The sequence below is a fragment of the Ascaphus truei genome, chromosome 21, assembly GCF_040206685.1.
Source record: "Ascaphus truei isolate aAscTru1 chromosome 21, aAscTru1.hap1, whole genome shotgun sequence".
Taxonomy (NCBI): domain Eukaryota; kingdom Metazoa; phylum Chordata; class Amphibia; order Anura; family Ascaphidae; genus Ascaphus; species Ascaphus truei.
Genome location: NC_134503.1, coordinates 27161082 through 27178762, shown reverse-complemented (window position 1 = coordinate 27178762; position 17681 = coordinate 27161082). Strand labels below are relative to the sequence as shown.

Genomic DNA, 17681 nt, shown 5'->3' with positions numbered 1-17681 from the left:
ACCATTCAAAAAAACACCCAAACAAGGCAAGCCAACACGTTTTTATTATACCTGTATATATGTCCATCTATAGTTTACAGACATAAATACAGGTGCAATAAAAGGGCATTATTTTTTTTTAATCACATTAAAAATGAACATACAATACAACCACTGATTTGTCCTGTACGTATGTATACCCATAGTGACATACATACATTCAGGACAAATAAATGGACATTAAAAAAAAATGGACGTCAGGGAAAAAAGTCTAAAAAAACTGTAAAATAAAATTAATACACATTTTCTTTTTTTACTTACCATTAGATGAACCAGTCACAGCAATCAAGGGGAACCGGAACCACTGGAGCAGCTAATCCAACAACAGGAACCAGGTAACCATAAAGTAAAAAATCCATTACAATCCACAAGTGTCTTTATTTTCTTTTTTCTATTTGTAATACATCGTGGGGTCTTCTCCGTCTTCTTCTGGGGTCTTCTTTCTTCTTCCGGGGTCTTCTTATCTTCATCCGCCACGCCCTCGTCTTCTTTCTTCATAGGAGGTCTTTCCTCCTCGGCGTTAAGCCTGAAAATGAGACGACATAGGCTTTTAAAGGCCTATGACGTCACATTTTCGTCATATGGTTCTCACGGCCCAATCCATGTGTTTTGGCCGACAAAAAAAAAATGATGACGTCATTTAAAGGCAATGAAAGCACAGCCAATCAGAATTGGCTGTGCTTCAATTGCCTTTAAGATGACGTCATGAACTGAAAGATGGCCTGCCTCACATGGTACGGTAGCCAATCAGAGCGTGGGAAATACATCCCAACTCTGATTGGCTCAAGTACCATGTGACAGGCTTTCAAGAACGTCACATCCGTTCTCCGCAAAGCCTTTGTCACATGGTCTACCTGATTGGCTGTTAAAACCATGTTCCGACTTTAATTAATTTTTTTTAAATGACGTCACTTAAAGGGAATGATGCCAGCCAATCAGAATGGCTGTGCTTCATTTGCCTTCAGGATGACATCAGTAAATCCAAGATGGCCGGCGTCACATGGTATTTCAGCCAATCAGAGTGTGGAATTGGTTCCCACGATCTGATTGGCTGAAATACCATGTGACGCCGGCCATCTTGGATTTAGTGACGTCATCTTAAAGGCAAATGAAGCACAGCCATTCTGATTGGCTGGCATCATTCCCTTTAAGTGACGTCATTTAAAAAAAATTAATTAAAGTCGGAACAGCCAATCAGGTGGCTGTTAACCATTTTGAGGCTAAATGTGACATCACAAGCCCTATTTAAGGCCGTGACGCCTCATTTGAGCCCAAGAAGACGACGAGACAACATCGGTTGGGATTAACCATGTGGCTTTTTGGATTGACAGATGAAGATAGAAGATAAAGAAGATCAAGAAATCGTGACAGATGAAGATAGAAGAAGGTGATTAAAGAAAGAAAAAAGAAGATTGGGGTACCTGATCCGGATCTTCATGGCGGATGGCATCGGATGCTGTTGGAGGCCTTCAAGGTACGTGAGCTTCCTGTTACCCCGGGAGTCGGAGGGCCAACGCTTCTAATGGTAAGTAAGATATTCAATGTTTGTAAATGTCTCTTTTTACAGGTGTTTTCATTGGATGTGTTTTTTTTTTTTGGAGGAGGCACATTGACTGATAATATATTAATCTGTACCACTTTAGGGTACAGATTAATATATTATTATGACAATATTTAGGGGGCATTTCTGGCTTGGTATTGCTGTTGGTTTTTTTAATTTCAGTTTCTTATGTGGATGTCATTGTTTTTTTTTTTTTCTGCTTAATGGTAATACAATGTTTGCGATTGGTGTTCGTTTTTAGTTCATGTTGTATTATGTTAGCTAATGCGTTTTATGGTTATTTCAGATATTGTTTGAATTTATTTCTTTGTATTTTAATGTTTACATTAATTCATGAATGTTGTAGTAATTAATTGGTTTGATTGGTTAGTGTTACTATTAATTTTGAGTTGGTTTAGAAATAATGTGGTTGGATTGGTTACTTTATAAAATAATTCGGAGTTGTTTTAGGAATTAATTGTTTTGATTGGTTAATGGTTTAATTAATTCATTGTTGATGTTGTTATTGCTTGTATTCATTGGATTAGCTGGCTACTGTTTTTATTTAGTGAAGTGTGTTTTTTTGGAGTTTAGTTATGTTTTATTATTGTGTGTCTTGTGTATTAATGTGTTGTAATTAGGGTGCCTATTGAGTGCTATAGAGGCTTATCATGCCCATGTTATTATTATATGGGTATGATGTACCACTATACTACTCAATGGGTACAGGGTGGGTATAGTCAGTCCGGGGTGGGTGCTTAGGCCTCCCGGGTTTGTATCGGGTCAGGGTGGATTAACCCCTTAATGACTATAGCGGTTAGTAACCGCTAAGGTGATTAAGGGGTTAGGGGCCATTAGAATGTCTTTATTATATACTGTATATGCTTTCTTGCTACGGAGGACAGAGGGACCTGCTGTTGTGGTAAGTATAACTGTATTTATTTACTTTATTTATGTATGCTAATGCAGTGTTTAATAATGGGCAAATAATCTATTATCCATATCTGGATAATAGTTATTTTGCCCATTACTGTACTTTATGGGTTTGGGCGGAGGGATGGGGGGGGGGCGTGTATTGATGTTTATTAAAATGTTTTTAAATATAAATTTCTTTCATAGTATAGATGTGCAGGGGGTCTCCGGAGCTGAACCGCGTTGGTTTTATGTCCAGGGACCCCCTGCTTCCCAAGATACAGGCCCCTTTATGGGGTGCCGGTATCCCTCTGCATTGAAATGTCCCACGTCACGTGACCGGGACATTTCCTTGCATAGGAGATACCGGCACCCCATAAAGGGGCCTGTATCTCGGGAAGCAGGGGGTCCCTGGACCTGAAACCAACGCGGTTCAGCTCCGGAGACCCCCTGCACATCTACACTATGAAAGAAATTTATATTTAAAGAAATAATTTTCGGGCAACATTTCCGCTGTGAGAGGCGGCTCTCTCTGCAGCAGAAATGAATCGCCGGTTTAGGCCTTTTCAGAGGCTCGATGCTCTCGCTGGCAGCAACTCGCCCGTTTTGGGAATTTTGCTATCACTGGTAACCGAGGCTTTCTGAATACCGTGATAGCAACCCCCGAAAAATCGACATTTTAAATGCACTGGCGATAATTTTTATCAACCTTCTCTGGCCCCCAACGAAGCCTATTGGTGAAATGTACATTGGGTACGTGTGACGTCAACAATCCTGCGACGTCGGCTGACTCGGAGTGGGAAGGGAGTGCTGTTAGTCTGAGCGTTTCGGAGACTGTAGCTGTGGACAGCAAGAACGCTCAGACTGTGTATACATTGCACCCCTAGATAGATCCTCTCTTCTCTCTGCTATCAGCTTCATTATAGCTGATTACTGGTCAAAGCACCACAGAGGACACTTTCCTCTGCTGTGCAGTCTCCAGTATTACCTAACTGGGCATTTAAGTAATCAATGCCCAGTGGTTGAGGGGTTATTATACCCACCCACTTAAGGTTTAGGTTGTTGTCATATACACCTCTTCAACCTAGACAGTTAGTTAATTACCTAAGATTTTGCAGACTTAGATATTATGGGAGATATGCAATTTTCATGAGAAACCCAACCAATAATAGGGTCTCAAGATATTCAGGGAATTCTCTCTCTGTTCATTTAAACAGGACAACTGTGATAAAAATAAACACACATACACGAATTTTGTTGTGGTAGAAGAGTTTAATTATATACTCTCTAAGTGTTTTTGCAATATCATCAGTCACCCTTGTGTAATCACACTCCGATTTTTATTATATGTTCACGTGTTTGTTTTGTTCCATATCCCATACACTTTATTTTAATTATGTTAATAAAACCAAGTTTTCATTTGTTAGGTGTGTGCCACTACCTCAAGGGGATACTTTCCTGTCTCACCTTCCCATATTTCGCCTTCCCCAGTGAGCACCACCCTTCGCGCTAGTGTTCAGGGATTTTTAATTATCTAGACACCCTCCCCGTCCTGTGTTAGAAGCGAGGTTTCACCTTTTTGCCCCTCGGGGCATTTGTATATTACGTTAGGCGAGCAATAAGGTTTCTGTGATCGAGCTGTCAATAAAATCAATTGAAGGAATCCATTTTCAGCTGCGCATGAGGAGCCCCTCCTCAGACGCTCCTATAATTGAGAACTCCGAATGGAGCTCCCAAAACGACAAGAAAACAATGCACACAGAGCGCACCACGGATTAGATATAAAATAATTTTAATACCATAAATATCTGGTCAACAGACCACAAAAAATGTACATACCACAATAAATAATATGCACGATACAATAATTAAATAAAATCAAAAGAAAGCCATAGAACTCTTTACATAAATGTATAGACATTCCCACCTTTGGGTAAAAGACCCAATGTTAGCTCTGTCCGAGCGTAACAGCAAAACACGAATAAACCAAGTATATCGAATAGAAACAATCACAATGAAAGTACTTTTAAAAACTCGATTAAAACCCGCAGTGAGGGGAATGGACACTAACCACAAGCGGCAGCAGGTTACTAGTGTGAACGCGAAAAAGTCTGGACACCGCAAACACACTGCAGATCTCCCCTCTGCTGACACTTCCTGGTCGTTCCCTTCCAGCCAAAGGGTAAATGCACAGAGCAAACCTCTCGTGAACTCTACGCGTTTCGCAACCACGTGCTTCGTCAGGAAAAGGGATTGTCTATACATTTATGTAAAGTGTTATATGGCTTTCTTTTGATTTTATTTAATTATTGTATCGTGCATATTATTTATTGTGGTATATACATTTTTTGTGGTCTGTTGACCAGATATTTATGGTATTAAAATTATTTTATATCTAATTCGTGCTGCGCTCTGTGTGCATTGTTTTCTTTTGGTTTAAGTTGTATGTTTTTTTCATTAGTTTTTTTTTTCAAAGAAGAGGGGAACGTTATAAAGTCCCCTCTGAAAACCACCTTATAGGTCTCCCAAAACAAGAATGTTTAATCTGCATGCTGTTCATTATTTTCTTCAAGCATTTATTGGTGAGCAGAGATTTATCTTGAGAGAGCAGTTTAGAAGTAAACGACCAAGTCTTATTCCCAGTATTCGCAGTAGGGGTAGAATTAAATTTGGGACTTAACCATATAGGCGATTGGTCTTAGAAGCATATATTTTAAACTTTAGTCTTATGTGTTTTTAAAAAAAGAGTTGGTGAGATTAGGACGTAGTCAATACGAGATATGGTGCCATGAGGTCTGGAAACATGTGTGTAGTATCTTTCCAGGGGGTACTTAGTTCTCCAGGGGTCTATCAATCCAAGTTGTTTTTTTAAGAGTTTCATTTCTGTATTGAGACCTCTTAGATTTAGTATTTTATGATGTGGCTCTGTCCAAAACTGGATTTTCCACAATGTTAAAATCTCCTCCCAAAATGATGTGTTCAACAGCAAGTGGGAGGAAGAGACGTGAAGATACCTTTAGGGGACAGGGTTAATTTTAGGGCGCTTACACAGGGAGGGCAGGTAGAGATGGAGATGACTAGTGGGAGATCAGGGGAGGAGGTGAGTGGGGGGAGGCAGATAGCGTCGGGGAGGAAGTGGTCGCTTCTCCGTGTGGTCACAGGGTCATTGGGGGGCATGGTGAAAGCGTCAAGTGCGGGATGGACATCAGGAGGTGCGGGGGGCAGTGGAGGGTGCAATAGGATCATCAGTGGGGGCTAGGGGTGGGGTTGCGGTAGGGGTAGTAGGGCCTGTGCCTTGGCAGGGGAGATGTTCAGAGCCTTGGGGGTGTTCTTCTTGCAATGGGGCCGTATAGGAGAGCAAGGTCAGGGTGTGGTAAGTGGAGAGGCAGTCAATCAACAGGGGTGTGGGTGGGAGGGGGAGGGAATGTTGGGAGTAGTTTGAGACACGGGTGTCATATCTAAGGGCTCTTCCAGTGGTGGTAGAAACCCCGGCGGTAGCAGAGGTAGCAGGTGGGGTGACAAGTGCGGCTGCTGTGGTGACAGTGGAGGCAATGGGGGGGGGGGGAAAGGGAATAGTGGGGGTGGAGGTTGTGATGGCACCAGCAAGGGATCCCAAGAAAGGGGTTGTAACAGCAGTGGACAAGAGAAAGGAGAATGGGGGGCAGGATTCTAGTTTTAGGGACGCTTACCTTTGCTTAGCTAGCTCGCTGGGGATGCACCTAGCGGTGGCAGTGAAAGAGAGCGGGTATGAAAGGATGAGTATGTCGATATACTGACATTATTACCAGACTATAAGGACCCAACAAAGTCAGACAAAAAGAAAGATGAGAAAGAGGAGGAGGAAGAGGGGGAAAGGATGCAGGCTTCCAAATCTTTTGGGGACTGGCTGCAGGCCTTTGCAATCTTAGACAGCGTTATAGGTGAGAAGAAGCCGGAGCATTTCTGTGTGCTCTTCAAGTTTGTGGATACGATTTGGGAGGCCTATAAGTTTTACGGGAGTTTGGGGTGGTGGAAGTACGATAGGGACTTCAGGAAGAAAAAGGCGATTAGGAAGTAATTACAGTGGGAAGTGAATGATATAGACCTGTGGATGTCCAAAATGATGCTGCATAAAACTAACCCCTCTCTGCCAGGAGCCGGCATTTCACAGCGAGAAGGGCAGGCAGCCGGGGATAAGAAGGCGGGTTCTTGCTGGCAGTATAATGACGGTCAGTGTCAACTGGGTACAGGGTGTCGTTTTAAGCACGAGTACAACGGCTGCAGAGGTAGCCACCCGGTGATGAAGTACTTTAAAAAGGGAAAGGGTCTGTCATGGGAGACCAGGACTATCACACCAGGGATCCATTCACCAGACAGAACAATAGAATTGATCAAATTGAATTTATTGGAATAAAGGTGTCAGGGTCTCCTAGACCTCCTGCCTAGCCATAGTTCTTCTTTGTCCACTGGGTGTGCTGCTGTCTTCTGTTTCCTCTGGGTTCCTCTGTCTGCCTGTCTGTCTTCTTGTTGCTCTTGTCTCTGTCCTTTATAGCTCTGCTTCCTGTCTGTTGCTTTTGCCTTTGCTTGAAGTCAGACTCCTACAGTATGCACATGCCTCTCATTCCTGATCTGTTTCTGTACCTGTACCTGTATTATAGAAGTCTGTTCACAGTAAAAGCCCTTGCTGGTAATCTGGCTTGTCCCTGTTTGTTCCTGTTCTCAGTCCCAGCCCCCAGACCTGTCCTTGCTCCCCTGTCCTGTTCCAGTCTCCTCGTTGCCGACCTCTGCTTGTTACCTGACTTCGCTACCTACCGCCTGCCTCGGACCTCTGCTTGTTTCCTGACTTCGCTACCTGCCGCCTGCCTCAGACCTCTGCTTGTACCTGACTTCGCTACCTGCCGCCTGCCTCGGACCCCTGTTTGTGACCCCTACTACGCTTGTGCTGTTCCGGCCACCAAGATCCTACCCGCCACAGGAGTCTCCCGTGACAAAAGGTATCCACAACGGTGCCCACACACACTCTCAACTGCGGAAACTGGGTTACCCTATAGAACTAGGCACAGAGACTTCCTTAAAGAGATTTTCTCTGTTCTTCTTCCATGCAGTGTCCTCTGAAACCGGACTCCAGGCCTGGCATCAGCACTGGAGTTGACATTGCAGATAGTACCCCCACATAGATCTAGAGCTAAAGCCAAAAGCAACTAACTATGGGGTTCCCTCACCATCTTTTATTCCCCATGCCGCAACATGGATACATTAATGGAGGGTTAGGGCCAGGTGTCTTCATTTTGACCCTGCCCCTGATTGGTGGGTTTAACTGCAACATGCATAAAGTTACATGAAAACTGTTACAGGGAAAGGTCACAGACAACTTTGCAACATTCTCAGCTATCACAAAATTAACCCCTGGTCCCTGAAGTGCTGGAACCAGGCAGCATAGTGCACAGATATGTATATATAATACAAATGTATTATTGACAGGTAGGGGTACTGACTGGCTTGACTTTTATTAAAAGCAGTAACATCTACCCCTACTGTCAAAGGGTGGATTTAAAAAAGGAGCAAGTGGAGAGGCTGGGTCAGAGAGCGAGGACACCGGGGAACGCTGAATCGTGGCTCCTCTCCTACCCGAATAGGGTGGCAGCGGAATTGTTAGCAACAGGTTTTAGAAGTGGTTTTTGGATCCCTTTTCGGGAGGTGGAAGTTGCCTTCTGTGGAATTCAAAATTATAGGAGAGGCACATGGGGGTAGGGCAGACAAAATTAGAAAAAGGATGATCGGGCACCGATTTCGACAGCAATGCTGAAAAAATTGTTGGGGTGACGCGAAGTGTGTTCTTGGAATTAGGATGTGTTGCTATATGGCGTAGCTCTTTGCCTAGCCTTGCCTGGGCTATGCATATTAGTGAAATATTAAGCACCTCAAAGAGAGGCGGGGGTTGCAAAGAGAGGATGTAGGGTGGATTGCAGGGTCTGCGATGTTAAGAATCATAAGATCTAAAATGGACCAGGCAGGAAAAGGATAATGGGTTCACCTACATTAGGTTAGGGGGCAGTATGATCTGTCCTGTAAGGCGGGTGAGGGAGTATGGGCAATGTAGGCCCAAGGGCGTGCCCTTTTCTGATACATGAGGATGGAACAGCGATGTCCTGTTTCCAGTTTAGAAGGGTTCTGAAGAGATGTGCAGAGTGTGGGGTTTGGGGACTTAATAATTAAGTCCCATTCTTTCAGAATTGGGGCAGCATGTGAAGCCGCTAGATTAGGCCTAGGGGAGGCAGTTATTAAAAAGTTGGGCAGGTGGTCATCGAGGCGTTTTAAGGGTTATGTTAGACCATGTACAAACTGTTCAAATAATTCAGTGTTTGATTTTATTTGTTTTTATCCAGGAAAAGCCCATCTGGAAGTCTGGCTGTGCGGGGATTCTTATGTTCACTTTGTAGGAAAGTGAGCAGAGCACAGGTCAGGGTGTAGGCATTTGGGGATAAGGGCAGACTTGACAAAGATATTTTGGGTGGGCAGTAGGGGGATGTATTGGGACCAACTTTCCTTTTACAATTGGTGGGGTATTTACCCAAGGATAATATTGATTAAGTGCATGGTCCACTACTATACACTCTTTTCTTTTCTCTTGTTTTTTTACAGCACACTGAGCACCGATTGAGGATGGACAGCACCGAGGAGGACAATTTTTTATTTGGGACCAACACCTACCCGAGTTATAGCATATGGAAAGGGGTAGGGCCCTCCTTAGATTTAATGAGAAGCATGCGGTGGGACATAGGGCAGATAGTGACAAGTTTTAGCCATGTGATGATAGTCTGGTCAGAGGTGTCTTCTAGGTACAGTAGCACTGGCGTGGGGCCAGAAACGACGCAGCAGTAGATCTAGGAGGAAGATAAATAAGGTGATAGCGGCATTCATGCTGAATTTAGGGGGAATTGCAGTAAGGTATGAGGACCTAGAAGGGGGCTGAAAGGCCTGTTTTGGGAGGATGAGGCTCATTTATCAAATATCAGCAACAATATCCTGATTTTAGCGTGGCAAGACGTGCTAGAGAAGGCAGTAAGGGCTCGGAGACATCCGGTGACATCACCGGGGATGGATGCTTAGCAAGGGAGCTCAGAGAAACCTCATGCATATAACAGAACAATATCCAATTCCCTGCTCAACAAGGTAAATCCGACGATACCGTCTACAGTATGAAGGGACGGTCCGTACCTGCAGTGATGAAAAAGCAGACCGCGCAGATGTCGCCTGTTTTTTCTGGGGAAGTCAGCGATCGGCGGCTCCTAGTAGCGACAGTCAAGATGGCGCCACAATGCAGGCGCCCAAAGACAAAGACCAAATACAGGATCAAGCAAATATGGATGGGGAGGAGATAACCAAACAGTATCTGGAAAGCCTCTTCTCCAAAATGCACCAATCTTTCCAAAAAGACATTAAAGACGCTGTAAACGTACGTAAAACAGAAATCAATGTCCAAACCCAAAGAACTTCAGATCTTGAATCGAAGATGGAGGAGGGCCTCCAGCTTCAGTCGGCGGCAGATGACGAGATTATTAGGCTAGGCAACGAGATAATCTCTCTTTAGGATGGTCTGGAAGACCAAGAAAATAGGGATAGGAAGCAAAACCTCAGAATCAGAAATATACCTGAGGCCATCTATCCAGAAACCTCCGCGCTTACCTGAAGGTTCTCTTCTCTGTAATTGACCCGGGCCTACAGGAAATAGACCTAGAAATGGACCGTGCACACCGGCCTTTGGCCCTAAATCTGATGACCACAAACGACTGGAGAGACGTAATTGTACGTTTGCATCATTATTCAACCAGAGAAGGCAGTGAGGATAGTGGTGTCTCGTAAGGCCCGTTTAAGGCCTTTTAAATCACCTTACTGGTGGTGGGAGTAATGTTATTCTTGGAGGGGGACTCAGTCAGTATTGGCTACCGGAGGGAGGTCTCAGACCTTGGAAGTATTTTAGTTGGGGAAGGTTGTACCATTCCAGGCTGGGCAGCTGAAATGGTGGTGACCTCTCGGATGGAATTTGTGGAAGGCGGTACCATTCCAGACTAGGCTCGGTTGATGTCGTGACATTCCGATGGGGGCTCTGTGCATTCAGACTGAGGTACTGAATGGCTATATGAGCACAGGCTGAGGGTTTCCCTCGAGCTCCGGTGGGTGTGTGTGGAGCAATCTGCCCGGGTCCCTAGTTGGGGATAAATATGAGATATTTATCTGTTGTAATAAATAAAGCTGTGGCTGTTAATTTCTCCCAAGAAGTTGTATGTTGTGTTTATTGGGAATGGGAGAGGGGTCCAGCTCGAGGCATGGGTAAGTCATGTAACCATGTACAGGCATACCCCGGTTTAAGGACACTCACTTTAAGTACACTCGCGAGTAAGGACATATCACCCAATAGGCAAACGGCAGCTCACGCATGCGCCTGTCAGCACGTCTTGAACAGCAATACCGGCTCCCTACCTGTACCGAAGCTGTGCGCAAGCGGGGAGACTATGGAGCCTGTTACACATGCGTTATTTACATCCGTTATGCACGTATATGACGATTGCAGTACAGTACATGCATTGATAAGTGGGAAAAGGGTAGTGCTTCACTTTAAGTACATTTTCGCTTTACATACATGCGCCGGTCCCATTGCGTACGTTAATGCGGGGTATGCCTGTATTGTTATCATAACTGTGTGCCCAGGACATACTTGAAAATGGGAGGTTACTCTGAAAATATTACTTCCTTGTAAAACATTTTATAAATTAATGTTTAAGGGGTCAGTCCCTTCTAGGACCAAAGTATACTAATGGCAGTGACATGTTTAGTTGAAGTGGTCAAACTTTTGCCCTTTGTGTAAAAATCTGCCAAAGTTAGTCTGTAAACAGGATGAGCTGAGACTTGGGAGGGGTTTGATTTCCTCTCTCTGCTCTCTTTTATGTCTGATATCACTGTGTGTTCTGGAGAGAATGCACAGGAAATAACTCCCTCTCTCCACCTCCTCTTATCTTTATTGTCTCTTTGATAAGATTCACAGTGGGTTTAGGGTAAAGAAGAAACTTGATTGACCAACCAATGAACACTCCTGTCACAGGAGACCAATGCTTTTAACACCAAAATACCTGGATGCTTTGATTGAGCAAAGCAAGCGATAAAATAAATTGTAATTTATTTACAGAATGAACATACACAGCTTGATTTACAATTACAACGAAAAATACACTTACTAGTTACGATGTTAAGTCTGGTTACAGGATGGATCTTTCACTGCATGATTAATCTTAGGCGAATCTCCTTCCTGATGGGATGCACAGGTTCTTATAGGGTTAACAATCCTATCTTTAAACTCTGCAGCCAACCTCTGTGTGGGAACCAAATATTCCCACCTATCCCAGAGCTGCCAGTCCTGGGTAGCCTGGGACTGGTAGCTTCAGCATAACAACTGAGCATGTGCGACAAACGCCATAATTTCCCCACTTGTCATGCAAGACCCACTTCCGGCTCAGTGCCTGAAAGTCTGGGCAGAGCAACCATATGCCAGGGTCTCTTTGAAATTCTCTTCCTTGCTAACAAAAGGTTTAACACTTCCACATCCTTGCTAACAAATCGTTAACACCTCCATATCCTGGACTGCCCTTGAAACTGGTACTTTGAAGCTTGGAGGGCGGAGTAGCTCCCTCTGTTTCCTATGCAAATGGATTTTTATCCATACTGAATTACGTCCTCTGACCATTACTTTAATAAAAATCTAAACCTTGGGGACTTTTATTCATCAATTTTTTATATACCTTTATAAAAATTGCGCTATAACCTTTTTAATGATTTTACCTGACCATCACTCACAGCAAATCTCAGCGTGCTAGGCCCTTCCTAGCAGGAGCTAGCAAAAATCCATTTGCTGTGCTGCGGGCTACTGGGTGTATTCTATGTCTTTATTTATATAGCGCCATTAATGTATATAGCGCTTCACAGTGGTGAAGATCTTTGCGCGGTTACAGGGAAACACTGCTACAGTAATACATTTCAGAGTTAGACACAATATGATTCTCGCCACCTTATACCTGGTGGGAGACACACATACATCTTTATTGAATGCACTGTGTTTTTGCCATTACTGGGCTGCAGAGCTGACAATCTACATTTTCCCAATATGGCTCAGGGGCCCCAAGCCGGGCCAAATACCTTTATTAATGGCCTGGGAACCCCATCACCGTCACGACTCCCCATTCAGAGTCCCTGAAGAAGTGCAATGTAATGTAAGCAGGGCAATTGTGGAGCAAAATTAATACAAAGTAAGTTATTCATTAAACTGTGACAGTGCCACAATCAGCATTATTGCAGTTTATTGAACAGCCCCCAAAAGAGCATAATTTTAATTTTGTTAATCTCTAAATGTTGATTTGGGGATTTAGGGAGGAATTATATGCATTACAGATATATGCGTTTCTTAGGTGTCATGAAAATGAAGTGTGGTTAGAATGTAAATTTATATATTCATTGAGAAATAAATTATGGTTATTTATGGCTTCCACACACAGAAGAGACTGCAAGGTTTGGAAAGCTCTGTACATGTGAAACAGAGACTTGTGAAGATTGGAAAGCTCTGTACACATATGAAGAAGAGACTTGTGAGGTTTGGAAAGCTCCATACACGTGTAGAAGAGACCTGTGAGGTTTGGAAAGCTCTGTACATATAAAGAAGAGACTTGTGAGGTTTGGAAAGCTCCGTACACATGTAGAAGAGACCTGTGAGGTTTGGAAAGCTCCATACACATGTAGAAGAGACCTGTGAGGTTTGGAAAGCTCTGTACATATGAAGAATAGACTTGTGAGGTTTGGAAAGCTCTGTACACATTAAGAAAAGACCCGAGTATTCTACTATTTAATAGAGAAGGGATTGTGGGTTATAAACTTTGGAAATCTCTAAAATACACCTGTATAACCCTGCAAAAGGTGCAATTGCAGCCAATTGGAAGCAGAAATCAGCTCCCACAAAATACCAATGGATTATCAGGGTTTGGGAAGTAATGAGAATGGAAAAAACTGTCCTATACAATCAAAGATACAAGGACAAAATTTGATGAGACCTGGACACCATGCAACGGGTATATAGATGATCACATATGAAACAAGGGAACCTGGCAGGAGGGAAGGACTTAAAAAGTGCATAGATCCCGAAAGAATAGCCAGTAACAACAGAACAAAAATGGTAACAAAGTGAACCTAACTACCAAGGGTACCACAGAATAGATCAATGCAGCATGAGAATGATAGAATTTTACTAGATATATTTTTGTGTAGGTATCTTTTTTTGCTATTATTAGTTTGTTAATATTATGTTACTACTGTATTATGTAGGCGATGTTAATTTGTGTATATCACTATTATTGTTGTCATTGCTTAATACTTATTTTTAAAGCAATTTCATCATAAAAAAACAGTCCACAGGCCCCTTCTTTTTACAGCGGGCACTTTAAATATTGGAAAGTGATTGGCTGTGATTATAACACAGGACAATCCTATGGTGTAGAGCAAGTTATTTCCTTTGGGCCAAAGATATCAATGTCGGCTCCTATTGCTTCTCTGTAAAGATTGTACTAGTGTATTAAAGAATCATAGTTTTGTATTCTTCGTATAAGGCTCTGGCAGTGTCCGTAGCACTTTTCTGTAAACTCAACGAGTCCCTGTTCTGTTTACAATCTAACTTGGTGCCTGACGCACAAGGAGATAAAATGGCATTGCCCAGGGTTACAAGTAGCTGACACTGGGATTAAATCAGGGTATGCTCACTACAAAAGCAGTCACAATACTACTGAAATACTTCTTCAGCGTTGAAAACCTGAACCATCTCTTAATTCCAGAGCAGTGAAATAATGGAAACTATGAAGTCATGTGTATGAAACGCTTTACAATGCGTTGCAGGCCTCTCAGCGAAATGGTTAAGTCCAATTTGTCCTAAAATTGACCATAACAGGCTCACTTTAAAGGTTTCATGGAATTTTGGCTATCTTTTACTATCGCTGCACAAGCCTGTCATTGGGGAACACAGAGAGAAATAGGAGTTAGGGGGAAGTTATAGAATGCATATATCATCATCATCAATATTATAAATATATATATATATATGTGTGTAGCGCACTTTCCCCACCCCCTGAGAGATGTGTGGCTACGGTGTGTGTGTACATGGTAATACCTGTGGTGCACAGGCGATCTGAGTCTCCGCTGCTGGTAACCTGGGGTATACCTGAGTCGATGTTCGGTCGCCTCCACCTGTACAGGATTCTATGATGTAGAATAACCCCGTTACAGGACCTGCATACAATAAAACACACACTTATGAACGATAACAGTTTTACTGAACATAAATAACCTAGGATATATATACTGTATATACCACCAACCAGGCCACGCACGGCCGTACCCTCCAATGCTCTGCTCTCCTTCCCCCCCCAAGGTGTTTGACAGCGCTGCCCCACTATAGTGATTGAGTTGGTGCACTGATGCGTTGGGTACCTGCCGGGTGATGCCACACCCAGGCGCGCTGATGCCACGATGCTGGGATCCACGGATCCAATGCTGATACTGAAAAGCCTCCGCCTCTACGTTGGATGGGTCCCTCGTGGATTGCACCACTGTAAACAATGTCTTTATTAATGTTGGGCGGTCTGTGTCTTGGACCACAGGCCGCAGTCACCGCGCGGCGTCTCCCTGTGTCCCTAACACTAATATTGCTAAGCAGGGCAGGGACCCTCTCTGAGGGGCAAGCACCTATCGCAGCCACAAACTATGTGGGAGTCAGGGCCTAGCTGGGGCATAATAGGGGGTATCTGGCCTAGTGCAGATGCCACTGACATCTGCACATATAACTTACTCCTTCCTTGTCCCAGCTCCAACTGCCACTCTCCTGTCAGCTCACACTTCCAGCACACCCAAACTTCCAATCTCCCCTCAGGAGATTCTAGCAGCCCTATTGGCTGTGTAGCGGTCATGTAAAATGGCTGCAGTCATCTCTCCTGCTGACAGTAAGGCCTGGTAAGTTGTGGGCATGCCAGCAGTAATTATGGAGGTTTGCCCTCACACCCTGGTGAGGTGCCCTGTGTATGGATGGGAGTGGTCACATGCTCTGACTCCATGGTTAGTGATGTCAGAGTTGTGTCAGCCTCCAGAGTATACATAAGGCACAGCACTGATCCAAAGTTAGTTCTGAGTTGTTGCTGAGTTGTTAGGAGTTCCTGTTGCTGTGCTGCTGTGTTCAGTAAGAGGCAGATGGAGGTCTGCAACATTGTTGCAGTAGTCTAATGCAGAGCTGTGAGTCTGGCAGCACAAAGCAGACAGAGACAAGCTGCCTGAGAGAACTGTGACCAGGGACCTGGCACAGGGCCGAGATCCCTGCGGGGATAGGGAACCCACCTATTAAGGGAAGGCGTACCTTTCGGAGGGAAGCAGCTGGAAGATGGAGGGCTAAGTACACCCCATTGTGGAGGGCAGCTAGCCCACCGTATCAATAAAGATGAAGCTGATCACCGAAACCCTCGTGTACATGTGTGGAGTGAATGTACAGAGAGGAGCACCACGGAGGAGTTCCTCGCCAGGACCATCCCCAAGTGACCGAAGGGACCCTGATGAGGTGGAGGCGCTGCACTGGAACTAGGTAGGACTCAGCACACTACCTCAGCTGCCTGTCTGGACGGGTCCTCCCCACACACCATCATGCGGGAGAATCAGGAGTCCTGTAGCCAACAGGTGCACCACCAGACACTATCACACTGTAATGGGGACTGGTTAGACCACAGGGGCCAATGTGAGATTGGGTGGGTCAGGCCGGGTCACAAATACCGTTACAAATGGAGGCGAGCTGCTGAGATCAGATCTGTCAACAGGACAGGCTCTAGCTAGGCACACTGGGAAACAGGGAGAGCGTCTGCTGCCACTCTGTGCTGCGTAGGGACGGACCTAGGGGTGGTCAGGGGCTGACAGGGTATTGTCAGTTCGCAGGGACGACCTAGGGGCCTGAAAGGAGTGAGGGGTCTGGAGCCGGGCTATAGCTGACCGAGTCACCTTGAGGTAGTGCTAGTTGGTAGGATGCCAGAAGGGATAGCCTGTTAATGTGGTCAGGAGTCCTGGAGAGGGTCTGCGCTAGGCTGACCAAGAGAGGTAGACGCCCCAGTACTGCATGGGAGCCCCAGAGTACTCTAGCCCATTCCAGACCTCTTACCGTAGGGAGCACAGACTGGGAGGACGGAGTTACAGCAGACACTAAGAGAGTGAGCCTAGCCTGAGGTAGTGCAACATGAGTCCAGCCTACTGCTGCGGCACAGTTTATTCGAGCATTTGCCCGTTCTGTGCCGCAGCAGTAGCCTGGCGCGCGCCCGAGTGTGACGGGCGCACGCCGAAGCAGCGGAAGAGCGCCCTCCGATCGGGGCGCTCTCCCTACCGCTGCCGGGTCCGCCGGGTCCCCCGGAACCCCCTGCCGCTGTCCCGCGATCGCGGGACACCAGGGCTCCCTCGGGGAGCCCCTGGACACGCGTGCAGGGGGCGCACGCTCCCGATGACGCGTGACCGCGCGTCTATGACGCGCGGCACGCCGAGGGGCGGCCACTAGCAAGCCGGGAGATTTCCCGGCTTGCGGTACCGACCACACTTCAATAAAGTGTGTCGGTAGTGTAGATCAGGTACATATGTGGTGGTGCATCTGAGCAATCTTTATTGTACTGGTGTGGTGGCTGCCCCGCAGAACGGAGCCCCATGTACGATAATTGGTACGAGAGCGTGACAGCCCAAGGAATGGAGGATCCGCGTGGTGCGGATAGTCCAAAATGGCGGACGGAGGCTAATGGAGAGAGAGCACATGGTGTGTGTGCGTGTAAAGAGGACATGGGACAATTGATGAAGCGGTACTTCAGTCTTTATCAGGAAGACGGAGAGGATCTACCTGGGTTCCTCCTGCGGATTGGAGCCGTCTTACAGGAGATGCGAAAGGGGGATTGTATTAAGGCCACTGAGGTGGAGGTGTACTTTTGTGATCGAATTCTGAGAGGAGCGTCACCTGACCATCCTGTCGTGGCTAGGATGCTGTGCTCCTGGATACGGGGTGATCCCCTGTCCTTAGGGAGGCTAGTGGATGAGATAGAGGAATATGAAGTTGCAGCTGCTGTGAATATGGATTGCAGAGCGAGCCAAAATGGCGGTTCCCGCTACCCGGGGA

General features: G+C 45.3%; 1 long non-coding RNA gene across 3 annotated transcripts in view; it reads right to left on the bottom strand.

The window, feature by feature from the left end:
• LOC142472347 (uncharacterized) overlaps positions 1–15498 on the bottom strand; it is a 60119-nt gene extending 44621 nt beyond the window's left edge. For 2 of the 3 annotated variants that reach the window (XR_012789659.1, XR_012789660.1), the window contains exons 1-2: positions 14990–15498; positions 14670–14788 (exon numbers count right to left, since the gene is read on the bottom strand). This is a non-coding gene — a long non-coding RNA (uncharacterized LOC142472347). Of the gene's footprint in view, positions 1–11670; positions 14507–14669; positions 14789–14989 lie in introns of those variants that run through there. The other variant, XR_012789658.1, reaches the window with a different exon arrangement.
• Between the last annotated feature and the right edge of the window lie 2183 nt (positions 15499–17681).